This window comes from Chlorocebus sabaeus, chromosome 14, assembly GCF_047675955.1.
Source record: "Chlorocebus sabaeus isolate Y175 chromosome 14, mChlSab1.0.hap1, whole genome shotgun sequence".
Taxonomy (NCBI): Eukaryota; Metazoa; Chordata; class Mammalia; order Primates; family Cercopithecidae; genus Chlorocebus; species Chlorocebus sabaeus.
Genome location: NC_132917.1, coordinates 13402269 through 13429626, shown reverse-complemented (window position 1 = coordinate 13429626; position 27358 = coordinate 13402269). Strand labels below are relative to the sequence as shown.

Below are 27358 nucleotides of genomic sequence, written 5' to 3'. Positions count from 1 at the left end.
TGAAAATAAATCCTCAATATGTTTAATGATTACCTATTTTGTCTCAGGTTTGAAGAAGTCTAGATACAACACATTTTCTGTACTTTATTTAATAGATTTATATAATATTTATAGAAAGAATGTTAAAATAGTAAATAAACATGAATTAATAAAATAAAACACAACAGAAATACAGTGTGATTGAGGTATAAACATATTCATGTTAGAACTTAGAAGGGTAGCAGCTAGCATCTTACATCATGCCAGAGCTATATATATATATATATATATATATATATATATATTCACATCTGAATTACACTTGCATTTTTGTCATTAATATTCCTGAATATCTGTCATAAAATTGAAATAAATGATCTGTGCTTCCAGTAAAATTACTGTCAGGCTTTGAAAATGGCTAAATAACAGTTGTTATTTATAGACCCACAATATAACTTTTAAGTTAAATTGCAATGGAAAAACACACAGCTTTTCTTTTTCTTTTACAAGTAAAAGTTATATTTACAGAATATCCTTTTCTAGTTTAAAATAATGTATAGTTTTGAACATTATAATAAATTGTATTACTATTATCCAACCAATCATATATGTATCAATCATATATTTATGATACTATGATAATGCTCTTTAGAAATTTTGCTGCAAGAATTTTTTAGTTTTATCTCATTGGGTGCTTCCATTAGGAAAGGAATTTCACAAGTTAATCATATATGGACACATTTTAAGTGTAATGAAGCAATGGTTTGAGGAAGAATAACCTACTCGATTTCTTGGACTCAACAGTGATATCAGTGGTCCCCATCAAAAACAGTATGGAGTTGAGGCCTTATATTTAATTTTTACCATGTCAGAAATCTCTTACAATAGATATTCTTTATGATGTGTTTACCAATATTGACCAAAGTACAACTTTTTCACAGGAGAAACTATTGCTCTGTTCAAAAAGTGTAGAGTGATCGCTATAGTTTTGCGTTTCCAGTTTCCTATAAATGGAATTACATACTACAAAGGCTTTTATGTCTATTTCTCACACTTCACATAGTAATTTTATTATTAATCCATGTTTTTGCATACATCAATATTTATTTTCATTTTTATCGTGTAGTAAGCCGTTGAACAAATGTTTCACAATTTGTTCATTTACCATCCGAAAGACCATTGTGTTGTTTTCAGTTTGGGGTGCTAATGATTAAAAAAAAAATACTCTGAGAATTGACCTGAAAGTCCTTGTTTGGACATATATTTTCATTGTCAGTAAATAACTAGGAGTGAAATTTCTGAGTTGTATGAAACATATATTTTTAGATTTACGACAAACTGCTAAACGCTTTCCAAATTGGCTATAACATGTTGTATTCACACTAGCAATGTATAACAGTTCCAGTTAGCCTCACTAGCACTTGTTATTTTTATTCATTGACATTTTGCCAACATAATTGCTTTGGAGAGGTATTCATTGTGTTTTTTAATTATGTTGCCTTAAATATGAAAACCACAGCTATTGGAGCATTATTTCTTGTCTTATTGTCACTCATACATCTTCTTTGAAGTGTATACTCAAATCTTTTATCCTATTGAATCATTTTTGTCCTAATTATTGAATTGTAAGTATTATTTATATATTCCAGATATAAGTCCTTTTACCAAATACATGTTTATAAAATGTCTTCTGCCAGTTGGTAGCCTGTCCTTTCATTTTCTTAAAAGTTTTTAGAAAGAGCAAAGCATTTTTTACTTCAAAGAAGTCAAGTTTATCATTTATTCTTTTATAGTATTTGCCTTTTTGAGTCATAAGGACAAAAAAATTTGCATAACTGGAGGTCTGAAAGATTTTCTTTCACGTTTCCTATCACACATTTCATACTTTTAACTTTTGTATTTAGTCTTGTAATAAAGTTTCATTAAATGCTGCTATATGCTACAAGAAAGGTTCAAGTTCACATATGTACGCATGTATATTTACAACATTTCTGGTATCATTTGTTGAAAATACAATTTTTTCTCTATTAAATAACATTTGTGGTCGGGCGCGATGGCTCACGTCTGTAATCCCAGCACTTTGGGAGGCCGAGGTGGGCGGATCACAAGGTCAGGATATCGAGACCATCCTGGCTAACACGGTGAAACTCCGTCTCTACTAAAAATACAAAAAATTAGCCGGGCGTGGTAGCGGCGCCTGTAGTCCCAGCTACGCGAGAGGCTGAGGCAGGAGAATGGTGCGAACCCGGGAGGCGGAGTTTGCAGTGAGCCGAGATCGCGCCACTGCACTCCAGCCTGGGCGACAGAGCGAGACTCTATCTCAAAAAAAAAAAAAAAAAAAAATTGTATCCTAGCATCATTGTAAAATATAAAATGTCCACATAAAGTGCATCAATTTCTTGACACTTTTTGAACTGAATGTCTGTCTCTATGCCAATATCACACTACCTTGACAATTTTCGCTTTATAGTAAGTCTTGAAGGCAGCTGGTATCAGCCCTCTAGTGTTTTTTTATTTGTTTCTTTGTTTTGTTTTATTTCTGTTTTACTTTTTTTTATTTTTGTATGTACCTTATTATTTGATAACACTTTTATAATCAGTGTGACCATTTCTAGCAAAACTTTTTGGAATTTTTACTGCATAGAATCTCTCTGTATGTGTAGGTGTGTGTGTGCATATGTGTGTGTGTGTTGTCTGTGTGTATATAATATTTGGGGAATATTGAAATCTTATTATTGAGTGTTCTGATTCATGGATATCATATATGTCTATATTTATTTAGGCCTTCAATTTTTTTCAAGAATTTTTTTGTAGTTCTTCATATGTTTTGTGAAATTTATCTGTATTTCATGTTTTTCATGCTATTATAAATATTTTATCTTCAGTTATATCACTATACACTTTGAAGCTCTTTTTTGAATGTATTCTTACTTATTTAAGATTGTTATGTATTGATGAATTGACTTCTGTAACATATGCAAATTATTTTTCATCCCTAGTATTTTTTAAGTCTACTTTGCCTTGTATTCATGTAGCCACTCAGGATTTGTCTATTTGTGTTTTCATGATGTAACGTATTTTATTATTTTATTATTAATCTAGCTTTTCTTCCTGTATTTGGAGTGAATTTCTTTTCTTTATTTTTCTTGAGATGGAATCTGGCTCTGTTACCCTGGCTGGAGTGCAGTGGCGCGATCTCGGCTCACTGCAAGCTCTGCCTCCCGGGTTCACGCCATTCTCCTGCCTCAACCTCCCGAGTAGCTGGGACTACAGGAGCCCGCCACCTCGCCCAGCTAGTTTTTTGTATTTTTTTTAGTAGAGACGGGGTTTCACCGTGTTAGCCAGGATGGTCTCGATCTCCTGACCTCGTGATCCGCCCATCTCGGCCTCCCAAAGTGCTGGGATTACAGGTGTGAGCCACCGCACCTGGCCTGGATAAGATTTCTTATATGTAGCATATATGTGGATCTTGCTATTTCATCCAATCCAGTTAAATCTACATGTAACTAGAGTATTTGGAAGATGCATGTTTAATGTAATTATTGATACTTTTAGTTTTTAAATATACTCTAGCTATTTCTTTTCTATTTTACTCTGCTTTTCCTCTTTCTGCTATATTTGGAAAAGTTGAAATTATTTTATTTCAATTTATTCTCACTATTAATTTTGTAGGCATACTTCTATGTTTTATTTCTTAATAGCTGTTCTCAGATTATAAAAGGTACATTAATTTATTGGAGTCTACTTTTGCATAATACCACCTCATGCAACATATAAGTATCTTAGCATAATAATTTTCCATTTTGCTCACTCCCATCCTTTATTATTTGATCTTTTCCTCTACCACTTGGGATAAATCTCACAGTACACTTTTATCATTTACAATATTAAGTATAAGGAAAGTATTTTGTATATTTAATATCATTTTCACCATTTCTGTATTCTTCTTTTTTTGCACATTGAAATTTTTACGTGGTGTCATGTAGACTTTCCCTGAAAAAAGAAAACCCTGTAATATTACCTGTAAGGCAAGTCTGCTTTCAATAAATCCTCCAGCTTTGGTTTGCCTCCCATCGATGCCTCGTTTTGGATAAAAAGTCTGCTGTTATTATCATATATTTTCATATATTTTATTTTATTTTCCTATCCCCCTCTGCTGCATTCAATATTTTCTTTTTTTTTTCCTTTGTATTTCACAAATTAGCTATAATGTGCCCTTGGAAATTTTCTTAGTATTTGTCCTGCCTATGGTTACCCGTAGAGTCTTTGGATTCTACCTGGTATCGGTTTTGATTAATTTAATGTAATCCTTGCCACTTTCTTTTCAACTATTCTTCTAACGTTTCTTTTTCTTTTCCATTTGTTTTTTCTTTTAGGACACCAATTACATTTATGTCAAACATTCTGATATAGTTTAATAACTCTTAGAAGCTCTATTCTGAACTAAAAAATACATTTATATTTAATTTTAGATTTTTTTATTAGAATGTCTTCAAATTCACTTATTACGTCTTTTACAGAGTCCAGTCGACTTATTCAGCCTGTTACAAGACATCTACATCTCTGATACCATGGTTTGCATTTCTTCCATTTCCATTTGCCACTTTTTATGGCTATCACTTTGTAGTTATCCATTTGTTCAAGCATGTTGTTACCTTTTCCATTACGTTCTTAAACTGATTATTCATAGTTTACAATTCCTTTCCTGGCATTTTCAACACCAAGGCCATTTTTGAGTATGGTTTTGTTGGCTGCTTTTTCTCTTTAAAACTCTTTCCGATCACTTTGTCTCGGAAGTGGATGACTTAGCTTTAATTGTGGCTGAATTGCTCTTCAGTGAACCACTGACTTCATATTTCTTCATCAATGGTGGACTCCTACCTGTTGCTTACTGTATGGCCTGTAGCACTGGAGAGTTTTTTCTCAATGACACTGCTCTGCTTCAGCTTTTAAGGGACCTTGCACACCAGAGACACAAAGTGACTTACTCTCTCTATTCATCCTTGGTTCTTCTTCTTCGGTCTCAGTCTTAGGTAGCCCATGGATATATGTGTTTCCAAGATAATGTCTTTCCCACTTTCTTTACCTACCTTATAATAGCCAGATGCTACCATATAACGTTGAGGAGGCATGGGAGGAGAGTGATTTTTCAGCACTTTGTCTGCTTTATTCCAGTGCATGATACTTGGCGAGGAGGTGTTCTTACAGTTCTCTAAAAAAGATGGTTTGGTTTCTTTTCCTTTCCTAAGAGTGGCTAACTACTCTCTGGGTCTGGTGGTGGGGAGATTTCTAGCTTGTCCTTAGCAGCAGACAGCTTTCTTTCATGTGAGATAAGAGTTTGGGTTTTGTACCTGTTCTCTAGGAACAGCTTATCATGATATGCCTGCCTGTGTCACCACAGGACCCCCTCAGATCTACGGTCTGCTGCATGTTCCTCCTGCGCGCCCAAAGACAGCTTCTGCAATCAAGCCCTTAGAGGGATGTGTGGGACATTCAGGTAGAACTAAACTGTCACATTCCCCTAAATGTGATCCTTAGGAACTCGTAAAAAAAATTCGGTTGTTGGCCGGGCGCGGTGGCTCAAGCCTGTAATCCCAGCACTTTGGGAGGCCGAGACGGGTGGATCACAAGGTCAGGAGATCGAGACCATCCTGGCTAGCATGGTGAAACCCCGTCTCTACTAAAAAAATACAAAAAACTAGCCGGGCGCCTGTAGTCCCAGCTACTCGGGAGGCTGAGGCAGGAGAATGGCGTGAACCCGGGAGGCGGAGCTTGCAGTGAGCTGAGATCCGGCCACAGCACTCCAGCCTGGGCGACAGAGCGAGACTCCGTCTCAAAAAAAAAAAAAAAAAAAAAAAAAAAAAAAAAAAAAAAATTCAGTTGTTTTCTTCTTTTCTGCTTTTCTGGCTGTTACCGTGTTTCATAAACTCTCCCAAAGGTGAAACCGTTTATGTGGCTCACTGAGGAATTAGTTACCATTTTGAATTCAGTTCATCAAGTTATTTTGCAATGATTAGTTCTTGGATAGGCTCAAAAAAGGTATGATTTTATAGATTACTTAGAGTATTCTCATTGTTATCAACAGAGCAAAATTATTTGCAGCCTTTCTTACTCCTTGCGGAAGTGGTGTTCTCTGAAGCACCTTTCTGAACAGTCTTTAAATATCGTAGAAAAAGTATTCATATTCTCAAGGAAATACTGGAAAAATGTCAGAGTAACGATATGGCAGAGAAGAAAATATTTCGATGCTATTTCTACATGTTTTTTCATAACTAATACATGCATTTATTTATTCATCCATCCCTAAACATTTATAGTTTACCCAGAGCATGTTAACTATTTTGTTAGACTCTGGAAATAAATAACATATGATACTCTATTTACTAAAAGGTCCAGTTTTGCTTTTATTTCAATTTACACAAAATGACTCTGTATCTGTACAGTTCACTGTTGGTAAAAAAAAAATCCTCAAAAGATAATATTGTATTTCTCATCAATCTCAATAAGCAGGCTTTAGTTATTTAAGAAACGAAATTTGTATTTCTTCAAACTGATATGCTATGCAACAACAGCACCAAAAAAGCCTATAGCATGTATAAATGAAAGTACTTAAGCCATGTTTTTATCCTCATTCAAATAAATCAATCCCATCAGTACACAATGATATGTGGTGAAACTATACAGATTTGAGGAAACTGGAATTTGCAATGTTCACTAGTGCACAAGTGACTGAATGTTTGTTACGAGAGTTTACATAATTCAACATAAAGGGCTGAATTTATGTTCATATAAGCTAAAATGCAAGCCTGGAAGGTGTAATTTGAGACACTTTAGGAACTACCACAGGTATCTCTTTCCCAATCATGCAACACCACTTGTAGACAAAGAAGACGTCCTCTACCATGAGCCAGGCTCAGAATGCCTGACTTCTACTCAGATTTATCTTTTTGGATCTCTCCCTTTGAAGATCTGTTTGGCAATGAAAGACATCTTAGAAAGGATTATGTGCTACACTAATATACATTGAGGTATATATACACTTACTGACTCAATGGGAAGTTATAAAGGAGAATGGAGGCAGTAAAGAAAGAAACAGTAAAGAACATTTTGGCAGACATAATAACTTAGGTCAAAGATTCTAATGTGAAGTTCTATGGACATATTAGCACAGAGGATTCTTTGTTCTATTTGGCTGTACTGTGCATTGTATGAAGATTTGCAGCATTCTCAATCTCTATCCACTAATTGCAGGAGCAACCTCTCACTTGTGGCAACCAAAATTGTTCCTAGATATTATCAAATGTCCTCTCAGTGGAGGGTAATGACCTCTGGTTGTGAACAATTGACTTAATCCAAATCGAACAAAGAATACATCCATAGAACTTCACATTAGAATCTTTGACCTAAGTTATTATGTCTGCCAAAATGTTCCTTACTGCTTCTTTCTTTACTGCCTCCGTTCTCCTTGATAACTTCCCACTGAGTCACTAAATGTATATATACCTCAATGTATATTAGTTTAGCACATAAACCTTTCTAAGATGACTTTCATTATATATATTAAAAAATAAAAAAGACAAAATATTTTAGATAAAAGCGACTATACTATGTGAAATTTTTCTTACAATTTCACTGAGTTGTAGGTATATTTTTATATTGTTTTGTTCCCAATTATTAAATATCTCCAAGTGACAGATGACTTATAGCTTTACTTAACGGGCAGACCATCTAAGTAAAATATGTAGACAAGCATAAAAACAGATAGAAGATAAATTATAGTGGTTTTATGACATCTGCACAGATCAGTTTTTCTTGATAGAAGTGTCATTATTTTAACAGTTATATTCCAGAGAAATGACTCTCTCTCTCTCTGTCGTGTGTGTGTGTGTGTAAATAACCAGCTTCAGAAAGGACACATAAGGGCTTTGAGACTACTCACTGTGACGAAAGAATACGTTCATAGTGTCACTTGATTAGTACACTGATGCTGTTTCCCTCCCTGCTTATTAAAATTAATGATTTTTTTTTCTGAAACTCCTAAAGCTAACCATAATGGGAATAATATTGAGCTTCGTTTTAAATCTCCTATGACATGCATCCAATCAAGGCATTCTCCTAGGTTTTCAGCAGAAGTAATCTTAAAGAATTCAGTAGATTGATATTAAAAAATAAAATAAAATAACTTCTACTACCTCACGATCATTATGGTTGGAACAGACTAGGAAAATTCTATTAATGACAAGTAAAAATCTGTACAATCCAGCTTCGACATGTGAAGAGCTCAGAGGTCATTATTCCCATCCTTACATCCAGAAAAGAGCTGAATAAACTCAAAATCAATGACTTTTCCTGGATCCAACAGAAAATTCAGGTCACAGTGCAAACTGCCACTCTGAAAACTGGAGAGACAGGAAAATACAGACAAGTCCAGCCAAGATCAGATTAACCAGAAAAGAAACTACTGGAACTATAAACTGACAGGAGCATTTAAATGGCAATTTGATACATATGGGCTAACTTGAGAGTGAGAATCATGGGACCTGCAACCTTAGGAAATCCTTGTACTTTACAGTTTTCAATTCCAGGACTTTATCAGGTTTTTTAAGTAAAAGGCAAGAAAAATCCACCTGTGTCTTTGGCAGGGGGAGTGATGTGGTTCCGCTGTGTCCCCACCCAAATCTCATCTTAAATTGTAACTCCCACAATCCCCACATTTCGTGGGAGAAACCCAGTGGGAGGTAATTGAATCATGGGGGCAGATCTTTCCCTTGCTGTTCTTGTGATAGTGAATAAGTTTCACAAGATCTGATGGCTTTAAAAATGGGAGTTTCTCTGCACAAGCCCTCTCTTTGCTGCTGCCATCCATGTAAGATGTGACCTGCTCCTCCTTGCCTTCTGCCATGATTGTGAGGCCTCCCCAACCATGTAGAACTGTAAATCCAACAAACCTGTTTCTTTTGTAAATGGCCCAGTCCAGATATGTCTTTATCAGTCACCTGAAAACAGACTAATATAGGGAGTGAATGAGTAACCATCTGAAATATACTGTGTGTTCTCCTAACGAAGACCTGTGCTTGTAGCAGTCTTTGTCAGAAGCCTCTCTCACACAGGCTTAAGGAAAATTATCAAAAGTTACTCCTTCTGGCATTTCTGTTGTCTAAATAAAGAGACAGTAAAAGATTTTAAACGCTTTGAAAGTCACAGCCCACGAACACGGTCCCTTCGAAAGACAGAGCTCATCATGTGATTACTGAATGTTTTCTCTCCCCCACTCCTTACTACCATATAAACAGGGATTACAGCTGAAATAGCAGCAAGAGACACACTCAATTTTAAGGAGTTCTTAGGAAAACACAAAGAAAACAGAGGATAGTAAAGGAAAAACACTAAATAAATTTGAAGCCTCTGATACCTACTATTGCAAAGAACATTAAACATAGCCCAATTCAGAGGCAAATAAACATAAAATCTCAGACCAAAGGTTTATTTATCTCTGATCCTAATACCTGATACATCATGCCCAGCTTTCAACAAAAATTACAAAGCATTAATAAAGCCAAGTTGGAAGAAAAGACTGAAGAGACAAAGCAAGGATGAGAGCCAGACTCACACATAGCATAGATTTTGGAAATATTAGAAAATGAATTTAAAATAAATATAATTAATACATTATGTGCTTTAATGAAAAAAAGTAGACAACATGAAAGAAAAGGTATGTAATATAAGCAGGGAGATGGAAACTCTTTTAAAAAAGCTAGAAATCAAAAATACAGTAACAAATGAAGAATGCTTTTAAAGGCCTATTAATTGATTGGACACAGATATAAAAGAATTAGTAACCTTAAACACGTTTTATTAAAAACTGCCTGAAATGAAATACAAAAAGAGAGAAGAAAGAGAAAAAAAGGACAGGATTTACAAGAACTGTGTGCTTATTCCAAAAGGTGCAACATGAATGTAATTGAAGTGTCATAAAGAAAAAATGAGAGAAGAGATTTGAAAGGAATGTTTGAAGAAATAATAACTATGAGGTTAAAAAAATATAATGACAGACAATGAACCACAAAACCTGGAAGCAAAAACTACCATTAGACTTATTATGTTAAAACTGTAGAAAGTCAAAGAAAAGTACAAAATCTTGAAAAAAGATGTAGGAAAGAACAAAACAAACTTTTTTTTCCTGTAGAAGGAAAGGAATAGATGACAGTAAACTTCTTCTTAGAAACCACATAAGGAAGCAGACAATGGAGTGAAATGTCCAAAGTATGAAAGAAAGAAAACATCAATGTAGATTTTTATATTCAGAAAATTTATTCTTACAAAGTGAAGGAAAAATTAAGGCTTTCTCAGGAAACAAATAAAAAATGCTGACAGATCTTCATATCTAGCAGATACTTCCTGAAAAATGTATTCAAATAAATTCTCCAGGAAGAAGGCAAACAACATGTCCTCAATTCTGATCTACATTAAAAATGAGAATGCTGAGAGAAATTCCGAGATTGCCAACTAGATGCAGCCAGGAAGAACTTCTCCCACCACGACAGAGCAGAATATCAAGTAAACCGGCATACTCCAAACAGACCATCAGAGAGAAGGCTCTGAGAGTGGTTGAAGAGATGACCCAGATTCTGGGACTGAAGAGAGAGAAAGCTGGGAACCCCACATGGGGTGGCCCAGTGTTGATGCCCTTTCCAGGCCCGGAATGGCTCTTAAAGACAAAGTGGCTCTGCCCTATGTAAGCTGTGGACCTGGAGAGAATGGAAAGCGCCGAACTATCATTCCCCTGGGACAAGGGAAAGCCTGATCTGCCTGCTTTGCTGATTCCAGTTTCTCCTAGAGTCCCTGCCTGGCCATGTCTGCAGATAGTGAGCCCCCACCCCCACTAACGGAGTGTGTCTGCTAATAACCTCCCACCGGAACTTGAGACCCTGCAGCCACCCTTTTGGAGCACTTCCTGCCGGCAGCACCCTCACCAAAATGCTTTCCTCCTGTGCCACCCCTACTGAAACACTTCCTGCTCACTGTGCCTGTGCCCTCCCCCAACCAGAGTGTCTCATACCACTGTGACACCCCATGCCAGAGCACCCTCACCCACAGCACCCTCCCACCCCCCTGCTGGAGTGCCTCCTGCGCAAGATTTCCCCATTGTCCCCACCAGAGCCCCTCCAGCCAGTGGCACCCTGCTGTCTCCTATGGAGTGCTATTGCCAGTGGTCTTTGAGAACTTTGGACTCTCTAGCCCAGCTGGGGCTTGACCTCGAGGAAGAAGGGGATGAAACCACTGACCCAGACCCAGTACTCCAAGGTTAGAGAACACAGCCCAGAAGTGTGACACTGAACCTTGCCCGGTAAAAGCATCCAGATATGAAGTCTTTCAGCTACACCCATGTTGTGCCACAGCCAAATCCTCAAGGGTAATAATGACAATAAAAACTAAAATTTCCATCTAAAAGACAGCAATACCAAATAGATAAAGGATCATCACCCCTTAAAGATGAGAAAGATCCAGTACAAGAACTCTGGCAACACTGAAAGCCAGAGTGTCTTCTTACTGCCAAACAATCACACTAGCGCCCCAGCAATGGAATCTAACCAGATTGAAATGGTTGAAATGTCAGACATGGAATTCAGAATCTGGATGGCAAGGAAGGTCATTGAGATACAAGAGACAAGAGATGGTTGAAACTCAATACAAGGAACATACTAAAATGATCCAGGAGTTGAAAACTGACATAATCATTTTAACAAAGAATGAAGCTGAACTTTTGGAAATAAAAAATGTACTATAGGAGTTTCAAAGTAAAATTTGAAGGACAACAACAGAATAGACCAAGATGCGGTAAGAACCTCAGAGTCTGATGACCACTCCTTGAAAGCAATACAGGCAGACAAAAAGAAAGAAAAAATAATTTTAATAAATTAACAAAACTGCTGAGAAATATGGGATTATATAAAAATACCAAAGCTACCACTCACTGGCATTTCAGAAAGAGGAGAGAGACCAAGCAACATAAATTTTGAAGATATAGTCCATGAAAAATTATACAATCTCACTAAAGAGGTTAACATGCAAATTCAAGAAATTTAGAGAACCCTTGTGTAATACTGTGCACAGTGACCATCAGCAAGACACATAGTCATCATATTCAACAAAGTCAATTTGAGGGAAAAAAAATTAAAGGCAGCTAGAGAGAAGGCGCAAGTCAATTAAAAAGCTAAGGGAATTTGTTACCACTAGATCTACCTTATGAGAGCTTCTAAAGGGAATGCAAAACATGGGAATGGAAAGACAGTATGTGCACCACAAAAACACACTTAAGCACATGTCTCACTGACACTATAGAGCAACTATACAATCAAATATACATAACAACTCTCTAACAGCATGATGACAGGAACAAATCCTTACATATCAGTATTAACCCTGAATGTAAACAGGCTAAATGGTCCACTTAAAAAGCACAGATGAGCAAGTTGGATAAAGATGCAAGACTCAATTGTATCCTGTCTAAGAAACCCATCTCATATATAAGGATACCCATAGGCTCAAACTAAAGGGATGGATACATATCTATCAAGTCAAAGGAAAACAAAGAAGAGCAGGGGTAGCTATCCTTATATGAGATAAAAACAGGCTTTAAATTAACAATAATCAAAATGGACATATAAATGCATCACATAATGATGAAGGGCTCAATCCAACAAGACTTAATTGTCCTAAATATATACATACAATATTGGAGCATCTAGATTCATAAAACAAATTCTTAGACATCTACAGAGAGATTTAAACAACTGCACATAATACTGGGGGACTTCAACACCCCACTGACAGAATTACACAGATCATTGAGGCAGAAAACTAACAAAGAAATTATGGACATAAACTAGACATTTGACTAATTACACGTAAGAGACATCTATGGAAAACTCCACCCAATGACAATAGAATATATATGCTTCTCATCAACACATGACACATACTCTAAGACTGAGCACACAACTGGCCATAAAGCACACCTTAACAAATTTAAAAAAAAAAGAAATCATACCACACTCTCAAACCACAGTGCAATAAAAGTAGAAACAACACCGAGATTTATCAAAACTATAAAATTACATAAGAGTCAAACAAGTGGTCCTGGATGGCTTTTGGGTAAAGAATGAAATTAAGGGAGAAATTTTTAGAAAAATCTTTGAAAGTAATGAAAACAGAGACACAATGTACCTGAATCTTTGAAACTCAGCTAAAGTCGTGCTAAGAGGGGAGATTTTTTTGCACTAAACACCTACATCAATAAGTTAGAAAGATCTCAAATTAGGAACCTAACATCACACCCACAGGAACTAAAGAAACAGGAACAAACCAACCCCAAAGCTAGCAGAAGAAAAGAAATAAAAAATCAGAGTTGGACTGAATAAAATTGAGACACAAAAAAAAATTCAAAAGATCAACAAAACCAACAGTTGGTTCTCTGAAATAATAAATAAGATTGATAGACCACTAGCTAGACTAATAAAGAAAAGAAAGAGCAAAGATCCAAATAAATACAATTAGAAAGACAAAAGGGACATTATCAACAACCTCACAGAAATAATAATAAAAAATAAAAAGGCCAGGTATGGTAGCTAGTGCCTGTAATCCTAGCACTTTGGGAGGATGAGGCAGGTGGATCACGAGGTCAGGGGTTCAAGACCAGTGTGGCCAACATAGTGAAACCCCATCTACTAAAAATGCCAAAATTAGTCAGGTGTGGTGGCACACGCTTGTAGTCCCAGCTACTCAGGAGTCTGAGGTGGGAGAATCACTTGAACCTGGGAGGTAGAAGTTTCAGAGAGCGGAGATCACACCATTTCACTCAAGCCTGGGTGACACAGTAAGACTTCGTCTCAAAAATAAACGAAGACGAAAAAAAATCTTTCAGACTATTATGAACACCTCTATGCACACAAACTAGAAAACCTAGATGAAATGGATAAATTCTTGGAAAAATAAAACCTCCCAAAATTGAACCACCTAAGGTAACCATGCAAGGTGGGTCCCTGCTGGTGCTTTTGTCTGGGCTTCTGGTAGAAAGATATGAAATAAGAAAAGGGCATTACATAATGATAAGGAAGTCAATTGCCCATGAAGGTATCACAGTTCTTAACATGTGTATACCTAACAATAGGGCACCAAAATGCATAAGGCAAAATCTGATAGACCTGCAAACTGAAAAAAACAAAACCTTTATTAGAACTGAAGAACATAACATGCACATTCTTTATGTTTATAACATAACACATTCTTTTCAAGCTCATATGAAACATTCAGAAAAGTAAACTATTGCCTGGATTAAAAAGCACAATTAAACAAATAAAACATTTAAAACAAATTAAAAAGAATACAAATCATATAAAGTATGTGTTCATACCACAATAGAATACAATTAGAAATCAATAATGGAAAGATGACTTTAAAACATTCCAATATATATGGAGATGAAATAACATATTTGCAAATAAAATAATATCAGAACTCATGAAAAATAGTTAATCTGACTAGGCCTATTGTCTATGAAAAAATAACTTCCTAATAACCTTTCCACAAAAATGTCCCAAGGATCACTCTCAGAAGGTTATTAGTAAGTTATGGTATTAGTTTATTACTATATGAAGCATTCTACAAATGTTATGCGATCAAGTCTACTGATAATATTGTTCAGATCAACTATATCATTACTGATTTTCAGCAAGTTAGGTTTATTAATTGCTGAAAATGAGATGTTGAATTCTTTAGTTATAACAAAGGTTTTGTTTTTTTCCATTTGCAGTTCTGGGCTACACATAGTGACTTCCTTCCAAAGATGCACTGTATGGAAACAAGAAATTTTAAATAAATTGACAGATTTTAGTTGATAATATTGGATCCATATTGACTCATTAATTCTAATAAACATACATACTAATGTAAAATGTTAAAAATAAAGGGAGCTGAGTGAGGGACATGGATATAGAGACCATTTATACTATCTTCACAATTTCTACATAAATATAAAAATAAACACCAAACTACCCATTTTTCTGAATTTCGTTAGTTCATTATTCAAAAAATCTTTCTTGCCAGCTCAATGAGAAAAAAGATAAGGAAAGAACATTGTTTGTTTTTTTTTTAGAGTTCATAGTAGAGGAAAATGGAGACAATAATCAAAATACAATGAAATAAAAGATATAAAACACACAAATATGAGAGCAGTAAGTTTCTACCATGAAAATAAGGAAATGTTTCAAAGAAACAATGACTGACATATGACAGGAGCATTTAACGGTGAATGAGTTCCTCAAATAAAGAAAGTAAAGGTGGGTATTTCATGCAAGTTGAGCAGTATATGTGAAGGAACAAGCATGAAACTGATAATGATCACATTATACTATGTAAACAGCAAATAACTGTGTGGCATAAATAGTGGATACTTGGTGGGAACTTGAGGTTAAATCAAGTAGGTTATAGAAGGTATCGCTGAGGCCATGTCATAAGTAACTTGCATGCAATATGAAGGGAATTTTATTTTATTATGTGAAACATCAGAAAAATCTGGCATGTTTAAAACAGTTTATTTATAATAAGAAAGATGTTTCAGAAAGATGACTCTTAACACAGTAGATTGTTTAAGAGAGAATGAGATCTAAACTCTGGTTAAACTTAGATTTCAAAAGTTCTGTGACGTCACTCTTACATGATAGCAATTTTTTGTTCAGTTCCAGTAAAAAATCATGGCACTTTAGGTTTTATGCTCCAACAGATGTATTTTGGACTTAGACTTTGTCAAGACAATTGCAACTGCCTTAACACAAGCTATTCACAGTTTACAAGTGGAGAGATTACATCAAATGCCCAAAAGCCAAACTCTTAAAAATAACTATATCTGAAATGGGTGAAAAAATCATCCCAATTTTGTTAAAGTGTTGGCAGGCTTATTTAAGAACTTAGTAATGTTAATATATTTTCCTAAATAAATTGGATCTGCCCTCTGTGCATAATTTTAAAACATTATTTCAGTATTTCTTTTAGTAGATTATTGTTAAGGACTTTTCAGAAATGAAATATCGAAATTGTTTCTCTCCCTAAAATAGCAATTTGTTCTTGTCAGTGAGGACTCTTTATAAATGAGTTAAACATAGACACATGGGAGAAGGGGAAAGATAATTATATTATATTATTGAAGGCTTTTATTCTGGAAGGATTAACAAATGCAAATACTAGTTAAGTACTTGCCACAAATATACATGCTGTAAAGAATTAGTGTTGCCTCTTGAGTTAGTGGTATTCTGTTTAGCTAAGTCTTGAACTCATTGCTCAGCCGGACATAAAGAGTTGGAATATGTTTAACATGGAGGGGATGAATGTTTAATGACTAGATTCTGTGTCATGGTACCTTTAAATTATGTAAAACGTAAACATAATTTTATATTAAGTAATGATATAAACCTAGGCTTTGGGAAGGCATGCACTAAAATGATTTTGATGATTGTCAAAGTTTTAGGATTATAAAATGACTTCCATGTTTTCAAAGTTTTATTCCTAATGTGTCTACAGATTTTTTAATCAATAATAGACAAAAGCAAATGTTAACAATGTACTGATTTATGAATATAGTTTGAGAGATGTCAATATATGTGCAGACATTTATGTGTGTGTGTAGCTATGTATAGAATCAGAAGTACTTTTATCTTCTGGGAACTATTATTTCCTTTACATTCATTTAATCAGTAATTCATTTATTTAACCAATAAATGAACTTTAACACATATTTTATACCAGGCATAATGTTGAAGGTTAAAAAAGACACAATCTTACTTTATCTTTATTCTGCCACCACTTTTAAATAATTGAAGAAGATGACAAGGTCTTATGTTTGTTTTAATTACTCATTGCATGAGATATAAGAATATGCCACTGAAATGTATTTAATGTTTTATTAATAAACTTGGTACTATTATTCAGGGGAGTTACCATAAAAGGACATATTTTTTTAGATTTAAAGTATCATACTGGAAATGATTGGCTTGTGTAAGGTAGAAGACAGAAATATTGTAAGAAATGGTTCTGGGAGCTGAGAGGCCATAGCTGTGGATGAATTGTTTATGTATATGTTGAAATCAACAACCAAAACATGGGTCATTTTGTTAAGAATAATGGCGATCAAGAAGACAAAACTGTCCTAGTAGTCGGTACAAAACAGCAGCAATGCAGGCCAATGGACAAGAAACTTGCTAATATTAGATTTGAAGGTGAAGGGAGTGGGGGTTGGGAGCAAGGAAAGTGGTTTATAAACAGCCATGTAGCATAAGAAGACAACTTTCAAGGAGGTGGTAGGGATGACGGGATGAGGGAGACTAAAAACAGCCGTCACTGTAAAGCCTGGCAGGGCAATTATGGTCCTCAGGGAAAAACCAGCTTTCTCTTAGAACAAAAACTAAAGAATATTCCTAAAATGGATTGAAGTTAGAGGCCATTTTTTCTCATAATTAAGTAAAAAGAATTTTGAGGAAGGGTCTTATATCTTGGAAGAGGTAAGAAAAGAGAACGGAATAAAGATGTACAATACTTTACAGGGATTAGAATGTGGAAGTCTCAGGTGAGCAGGGTGTCTGCGTGTTGTGTTGTTGGCTCGCTGAACAAGGTCAGATTGGAACTGTGGACTTCAAGGCAGACAGTGGTGGTGAGGCTGAGAGTGATGGGGTAGGGAGCAGTGGGTTTCGCAGTTTCAATCTTTATCTCTGATGAACATAAACCATGAGTGCTAACTACTCTTCTCAACCAACCTTCCAAGAATAGTATCTCTCATTCTCAGAAGGTAAATTTTCACACTGATGCAAGGAATGAGGCATATCAAGTGTGCCAAGTTCTTACAATTTTATCAAACTTTAATGTTTTTAAAGAACGAAGGAAGTTCTATCTATTGAAACACACACACACACATCACACACACACACGCGCACACACACACACCACATGCACATGACCAAAGGTCTCATAGAAAATAGTATCACATAACTATCTAAACTAAACTTTCTAATGTTAAAAATGTGGAAATTGAAGTGACACAGCCAATTGAAAAAATAACTATTTTTTCAAGGACTTACAGTGAAATAGAAGAATATATTTCTTCACTGGATTGTACCCAATTTTTCCATTCTATGTGAAGCATGTGATATAATTATGTGGCCAGGCATTAGGTGCCTAGGTCTATAATGAAAAGATACATTTTACATTTAAAACATCAAGTAACAAGCTATGAATTTCATACTACTATTACTTCTAGTATAATTGCCAGACAATTTTCAGGCCATAAATAACCCTACAATTACTTAATGCTTTTTTATGGTCTAGAGTCTACATGGCAACAATCACATTATTACAGAATAATTACATGAATTACTTTATTTGTAATAGCCATAAAGACATTATTTCACTACCTTATTCAAAGCACAAAGATTCAATACAATGTTTGTGATGCTGAGGATTTGATCCATTATTAGGGAATTAAATCATATTAAACCTTCACCTTTTATTATATATTTGAAGAAACATATATATGAGTCTCTGTGGGTCATTTGTCAAATATTATTCTTTTAACGCCTTAAAACACACTTGGTAAAATAGGAAAACAGGGACATTTCTTAATCCATTGTATTATAATTTTCTTGCGTGTGCCCCTTTGCAAAAAGACTGTATCAAATCATAAAATGGTATGAATATGGTTTTAAGAACACAATAATTGGAGACTTTGTGTTTCAATGAATAGTCCTCAAACAGCAAAATAGAACTGCATTTAAAAGAATCATCATTCAACAAACTATTTTCACTGGGACCCAAGGATGCTTGAATAAAGCTAAAAATTACAATTTGGAATTAAATTCCACTAGAACCATTAGTTGAATTAATTTTCATAATTTTTTAGAAATTGATTGCCTCAATCAAGTTTGATGTATAATCAAATGACTAAGATGCAATGAGAAATGCTACCATTTTTACCTTTCCTGAGCAGCCAGATTCCAGGCATCTTCTTTTTACCCAAAATACATTCATAGCAAAAAAAAAAAAAAAAAAAACAAACCCCACAAAAAATCATTCTGCTCAAACTTTTTGTTTACCAGACAGTTTGAATATCCCTATGCAGATAACTATGTGGTAAATGAGGAAATCCAGTGTGACTTATTTTTGTGGGGTTTTGTTTGGTTGGTTTCTGTTTTTTAGTTAAAAAAAAAAAAAAAAAGCCACAACTTCATAAACTGTTAGAAACACAATTACTTACTCTTTTGGGACTGCAATTACTCATTGGAGACTCCAAAGAGTCCACATCTCCAAATGATATAATTGCTCATTGCCTAATAGCATTTACAGCTATTTTGCTGTTGTTTTCCAGAGCCCAGATCACTTTCACTCTGTACACATTTTTGTATATGGTCAATTTTATTTCCTTCCATTTCTTTCCAATTAACCTCTCCCTCTTCTCTCTGCTCTTGTGCAGTTGGAGTGTAAGTTTTTGCTTGAATGCTTATGACAAACTAATTCTGAAATTTGATTTTTCTCAGAAGCTGCTAGTTGATTTTGAATTCTCCAAAAGCTATACAGGTATCTGAAGCTGGACTCCTGTGGACATACGGCTTTGTGAAAACAGAGAGGGTTTTCTTAGATTTCCAGAGAATGACTGTGCAGATTTCGAGAATAGCCTTTCAGGCTTTCTTTTCACCCTGTTTGGCTTTACTGGGTCTTCTGAGTCCGCATTGAGTCAGCTGCTGCCGCCAGTTCCGTTGGATGTATGGTAGCTGTGCATCCTGTTTCCAGAATTCCAGTGCTGATTCATCACTTTTAAATTCTGTTATTTCCAGGATAAGCATGGCATGTTTAAAAAACTACATGGAAGACCCTATCTTAATTGTGGGTTGTGGAAATTCCTGTTCTGTGAGAGAAAGGGCTTCTGTGGCTATGTCTTGCAATAAAAAGGAGAAAGCAGAGTCTATATGTTGGCAGAAAACAGAGGTTTATTCTTTATAGAACATGCCTTGAAGCAAGTCCAACTCTTAGTAGATCACATTTTTGTGTTTTTTTTTTTTTCTGAGATTTGGAGAAATTTTTATTTTAAGGCATTGTATCAGTCAGGATTCTTTAGAGAAAGAGAGCCAATAATACACTAGTACACAATATGTATCCCTAGCTATGTCTATGGATCTATCATCTACCTGTCCATGTATCTATCATCTATCTATGTATCTGTCATCTATCTTTCTATGTATCTACCATCTCTCTTTCATTTGTCTATCTAGTCTAGTCTATCTATATATGAGAAAGATATATTGATTTATGTTAAATAATTGTCCTTTTTGATTATGGATGCTGGCAAGTTCTGCAGAATGGTCCAGCAGGCTGGAGACGGAGAGACGAACCACTGTTACAGTTCAAGTCCAAAGTCTCTTAGACTGGAGACGCAGGAGAGGGCCAATATTGTAGTTCAAGCCCAGAAGCTGTTTGCTGCAGAATTCATGCACATTATGGAGGGCAATCTGCTTTACTCATAGTCCCCTGATTTAAATGTTAATCTCATCCCCAAATACCCTCATTCAGATTCACGTTTGACCACACATCTGGGCACCATGGCCTACATAAATTGACACATAAAATTAACCACCACAGATATTTAGGTTAAACAAATATACACATACCTTATAGTAGAGATTAAAATTTTGTATTGATTTTTGATGTAGAGCATAAACTTTCAAATAAATTTTATTCTTGTTGCAAACCGCCATAATCTATGTCTTTAGGCCCCTAGCAATAGCATTTTTTTTTTTCAGTATATAAATGGAAGATCTGGAAAATGGTAGAGATAACAAGAATACCCTAAGTGTCAGGATACTTTGCTGTATCTTCAACGTGCAGTGTTTACATTGAGAATGTCATGCTCCTATCTGATCCCCATGTCCTTCAACTGTGAAATAGAGCATAGTTGTGAAATATTACATGTAAAATATTTACATATAGCATAGTTGCAAAATATTCCATATATTATTACATATATGCACATAAATATTACATATATTAATATAGAATAGCTGTGAAATATTACATGTAAAATATTTAATATTAATATTACCTGTAAAATGTAGCATAGCATAATTTCTCAGCACATTTCCAGCTCTGATAGCCTCTGACTGTACTTATTTTACAGTGGCAACAAGAAACAGACAGGCTCATCAGAAAAAAAGAATCAGCCTTATGACATCTGGTATATGACAGCTACAGACAATTTGATGACTGGATAACTGTGATGTTTAACTTTATGTGTTAAATTGACTGGGCTGCAATACTAATATAGTTGTTCAAACACTATTCTTAATGTTTTTGTGAGGGTGCTTTTGAATGAGATATACATTTCAATTGGTGGACTGTGAGTAAAGCAGATTACCCTCTATGGTATAGATGGGTCTTATCCAATCAGGTAAAGGTTTGAATGGAACAAAAGACTGACCTCTCCCAGCAAGAAATAATTCTGCTAGCTCTCTGACTTCATGGATAACATTGGACCTGACTGAATCTCCAGCATTCCAGCCTCTCCCAAAGGCTTACATATGAAAATAAACCTTTCATATAGATATAGATATATTTCATAAAATAAATATGAAAAAACATGTATGAAAGGCTTATATTTCATGAAATAAATCTATATCTACATGAAAGGTTTGTTTTTGTTTTTGAGATGGAGTCTTGCTCTGTCACCCAGGCTGGAGTGCAATGGTGCCATCTAGGCTCACTGCAACCTCCGCATTCAAGCAATTCTCCTGCCTCAGCCTCCCAAGTAGCTGGGATTACAGGCACCCGCCACCATGCTTGGCTAATTTTTGTATTTGTAGTAGAGACGGGATTTCTCCATGTTGGCGAGGGTGGTCTCCAACTCCTAACCTCAGGTGATCCACCTGCCTCAGCCTCCCGAAGTGCTGGGATTACAGGCATGAGCCACCATGCCGGCTGAAAAGTTTATTTTTAAGAAATTTGTTCACGCCATTGTGGAGGCTTGCTAAGTCCAAAAGTATATATATATTTTATGAACTATATATATACTGTATGAACTATATATATGTAGTTCATAAAATATATATATTTATGAATAGTTTTCATTTTCTATATATATATTTTTGAATATATAGTTCAAACTATATATGAATATATAGTTCATAAAATATATATAGTTCATAAAATATATATATGAAATATGTGAAAGGTTTATATTTTATAATATATACATACACACACACATGCTTTTTTTGGCTTGGTAAGTCCAAAAATATATACATATATATAATAAAAATATATGTATGTATATGATTTTTATATTATATATATGTATGACACATTGGTTTTGCTTCTCTAGAGAACCTTGACTAATACAATAATTCAGTCTCAAAATTTAGTCAAGTTGAGACCATGTGAAAGCTGTTCACTAGGTTAGGCTAAATAAAAGATAACAGTATCATGTGGAAACATGAGGTGACTTGGAAGAAATGCTGATGCCCCAAGTCTAATGAAGCCAAATGCCAATAAGGACGTGAGTCTTTGGCTAAGTTTGCCCCACTCAAGTGCTGGGTCCTTTGCCTACAGATCCAGCCATACCTTAATCACTACCAACTCTGACCAAGTCTAGACACTGAAGAGCTTGCCTAATCTGAATCTAACCATATGGAAACATCAAATCCACCCAAGGGACAGTCCATAAAATAATTGGTGTATATTCTTCAAAGTAATCAAGTTCCAGAAAAGCAAAAACAAACTGGAAAATAGTGCCCAAAGAAACATAACAAAAATAAATACGAGGTTGGTGCAAAAGTAATTGCAGTTTTTGCCATTGGAAGTAACGGCATTTACAGATAGCAACAAAAACATTGCTGAGAGTAATGCCATTACACTCAATGGCAAAACCACAATCACTTTTGCACCAACTTCATAAAATGAATATATAGTTGGAAATTGGAAGTGAGCATATGCAGTATGGTTACAGAACGATAAATAACAGAGTTCCTTTAGCACCCAACATTTGATAAATTAAAGAAACATGTCAATAGGAAAGTACAGATTGAAGTGAAAAGTGTGCTAATGAAGATATGTAAAATACGCTAGGGCAGCTGAAAGTAGGAACAAAAAGTCTATCTTTTGAAGGAATGTAAAAGCTGGAGACATTTGAACTAGGTATTGAAAGAAAGTTAGACTGTGAATCTTAGAGACCTGGCTTCAAATTTTGCCACTGCACTTACTCAGCCTCTGTGAGGTCTACAACAGAGACAGTCTTTTTTTTTTTTTTTTTTTTAAGAGACGGAGTCTCTCTCTATTGCCCACACTGGAGTGCAGTGGTACATCTCAGCTCACTGCAAGCTCTGCCTCTCTGGTTCACGCCATTCTCCTGCCTCAGCCTCCCGAGTAGCTGGGAATACAGGTGGCCGCCACCACACCCAGCTAATTTTTTGTATTTTTAGTAGAGACAGACCTTCACCATGTTAGCCAGGATGGTCTCGATCTCCTGACCTCGTGATCCTCCTGCTTCGGCCTCCCAAAGTGCTGGGATTACAGGCTTGAGCCACCACGCCCAGCTGAAGAAGCTTTTACAAAGTGTGAGACTTGGGAAGGATATGGGAAAAGCCAAAAGCATTGCACAGCTGTTCCTAATGTAGTACAAATGGGAATATCTCTGTTGCTATTTTTAAATACCTACAGTCTTGGTCATGGGCCACATCCTTAGACATTATATGATTGAATCTTAAAATATACCTCAGGTGATTCTGATGTACAGTTGTAATAAGAGCTACCCTATTTGAAAACTTATTTGATCCTAGAGGCTTTGCATTTATTATTAATAATTCCTACATCTATCCTGTAAAATAGGCACCCTTATCTTTCTTTAAAACATGAGCAATAGATACGTGGTCTCTGAGAGGTTAAGTACTTGCCCTCAGTCAGACAGATATTGAGAAGCTGGAGTTTCATTCAAGGTCTGTGTAACCACAAATGCTATGCCAATTTTAATTCCACCTATCCTTCTCTAGTGATTAAATTTACCACATAATTCACAGAGAGGATTATAAAGTTAACCAAAAGGAGAAGCAGAAAATAAATACTGACACTTCAGTGAGTGCAGAATATTGATGATTAAATATGTCATTCTGTGCTTTCAGACGCGCTATGTATTCCCACAGATGTTTCCTCTTTACAAACTACATCAAAGAGGCTGAAGATAATATATGCTAATTTCTATAGTCCTTCGACTCACAATTTCTGAGGATTAGTAGAATGCAGAATATTTTTAGTTTTCACTATATGATTTAAGAAATTGTATTCGTATTAAGATCTTGATGTTGTAAAAAGAAAGTCATACCTTATTATATGTTTTCAAAATTATTTGATTCCACCAAAGTTTAATAATTTTTCGTGACTCAATACTTTATGCTTGTGTTATTTCATTAAAGATGATAATACTAGTATTGTGAAAAATGCTTATATGAAATATGGGGAGATTTCTTCTCTGATTGTTCCCCATCATTGATGTGCAATTGAATTTTCAAGTAGAATTTAAGAAATATTTAGTTTCTTTAAACAAATATTTTTTAAATCTACCATAAACTCTATTTTTACATTTTAAAAAATAATCAGTTTGCTAAATTACTGTGATGTCCCCCCATCCCTTGTCATAACCAAAAAACAGCCACATTAAAGTACAAACACCTACTAGTGTGTCATTACTACACCCAGCGGAGGGCAATCACCTTAGAGGTGAACTGGTAAGGGTGTCAGTTACACTCCTACTTCAAGGGAGCCTGTGGTCATTCTTACATCCTCATTCCTCATACCTTTGAAAATGCGAGTATTTTAGGTCTAAAGATGCAAATTCATCCTCAGTGCAGTCAAGTTAGCATCCACTAACCTCCTTGCATTCAGTTAATATTTTTAGGCCAGGGGATTTATTTTCCTTTCTTGAAAACTTAGTCATGCAGTGAAGAGAATGTTTTGTTGTTTATTCGTCTTTTCAAATGTATTGCTCTGGAAGTGCCTACAGATTATCTAGTCTGTCTTCATGTTAAAATGAAGTACTCCTCTCAGAATTAATCTTTTCTATACCTGTGTGCTTCCTCTCAAGGCTACACTCCGTGTTCCCCAAAGGACTGCAATGTCCAGCCAAGCGGTGTCTACTCTATAGACACTCATTTAATCCCATACTTTGTATGATATTTTGGGAAGGATGGGTCTAAAACATGTTTGCATAGAAACAATGTATCACAGTGAGAAGAGTTTAAACTGAATGATGAACAGGCTGATCTTACTTCTAATTCAGTTTTTGCTGATGTCATGGGGTAGTTGTTAACTATATCACCTTTTCATTTTCAAATGTGTTTAAGTTTGGGTGATAAATTCTACAAACACCCTACCAAAAGAGGGCATTTTTTATTATAATTGCTTTTGTTGAATTCACTAACATACTTTATGGAAAAAAATATTTATAAGAAGCTTGATGTTTTCACTTCTCTCCATAAATGGCTATTCTATAATTTTGTATTTGCTTATGCAATGCTTATTTCACTAGAATGAAAGACTGACAATTCAGTGTGTGAATAATGTAATTAATACTTGATGCAAGAAATTATTATGGCAAAATAGAACCAATTATACTTTATATTCTGTTATAAAACAACATATTTTCAAAAATACACTTGGGTGGATTTTCAACCAAATTACACATTGGTCTGTTTTTATAAATGGATTATTTATAGACCTCTGTCCTTGGTTGAAAATTACTATAAAGAGCAGAGATAAGGCTGCCCTCTACAGAACTCAAAGCTCAGCACAGAACTCAAAGCTCAGGTAGAGTGAACTCTAGGGGGCAAATGATGAGACGATGCAACTAAAAACCATCCACTATAGTAAGACAGAGTTAGGCCATGATCAGATCTTTTGCAACTCTGGTGCTCATAATTCTAGAAATGAGATATATCAAGGTCAGTAAAGAAAAGACATGTTTTTTACCTAGCATTCAACAGAAAACAATTCATCCAATACATCATATTGACATAGGACATCACAGGTCAGGAGAAGGGTGGCTCATGAAAAGAAATTGGGGAATAAATGTGTTCTATGCTCAGATGACCTTATTTGTTGATGACTTTATCTTATTCTTCAGTCAGCACAGAATTATGATACACTGACTTTGGAATGCAAATATTTCATTTCATTGGCCATTTTAAGAGCAATGATGTGCTGAAGACCAATGCTGTGCTGAATAAGAACCTGTGTCCTTCAAGTATATGGAAATGATCTCATACCTTCATTCCTTTATTGAGAATCACTGACTTTCTGCCACTTTCAGGTAAAGTGACATTTTCAGGGGTGCTGGCCACTTGATATAAATCTAACTTAGACTTCTTATGAATCTTATACCAGATCCCCTTAGAGAGAGAAGTACATTACCATAATTTTATGGATGAATAAATTGAGCCTGAGGACAGGGTTGGTGGCTCACATACGTAGTCCCAGCATTTTAGGAGGCCAAATTGGGCAGATAGCTTCAGCCAAGGAGTTTGAGACCAGCCTGGGCAACATAGTGAAATTCTGTCTCTACAAAAAAAAAAATTAAAAAAAAAAAAAAAAGTCGTGTGGTACAGTGTGCCTGTGGTCCCAGCTACTCAGGAGGCTGGGGTGGGAGCCCAGGAGGTGGAGGTTGCAGTGAACTACAATCATGCCACTGCACTCCAGCCTGGGTGACAGAGTGAGACTCCATCTCAAAAAAAAATTTTTTTTTAATGAAGAAAAAGAAAGAAATAAGGAAAGAAAGAAGGGAGAAAGAGAGAAAGAAGAAAAGGAAGGAAGAAGCCAAGGAAGGAAGGAAAGAAGGAAGGAAGGAAGGAAGGAAGGAAGGAAGGAAGGAAGGAAGGAAGGAAGGAAGGAAGGAAGGAAGGAAGGAAGGGAGGAAGGAAGGGAGGAAAGCAGGGAGAGACGGATACAGGGAGGGAAGGAAGGGAAACTGAGAGGTACTAAATAAATTTTTTGTTTACATACCAACTGAGGCAAAGTCAGTTTTCAAACCCATATTAATACAAATCCTTTGTTCATTAATTTATACCCTTTATACCCTTTTGAATATTTTTGAGCAAGAAAGAAAAGTGATTTGTAATCCCTCAAGAAAGTTATAAGCAAATCCTCTGAGTGTGAATGTTCAGATTTGTGTTGCAATCTGGTCAACACCTGCAAGGATTGGGTCTAGAGTAGAAGAACGATAGTTTCCAGTCCAGTCGGATGAGAATTGTAATAAGTGGCACTTTTAGAACTACTAAAAGATTATAAAAAATGTGTAATTATTTGA

At 35.4% G+C, this 27358-nt stretch overlaps 1 long non-coding RNA gene across 1 annotated transcript in view; it reads right to left on the bottom strand.

Annotated features, from left to right (window-relative positions):
• Nucleotides 1-27358, bottom strand: part of LOC140713291 (uncharacterized) — a 139854-nt gene that overhangs the window by 30004 nt on the left and 82492 nt on the right. The window lies entirely within an intron of this gene.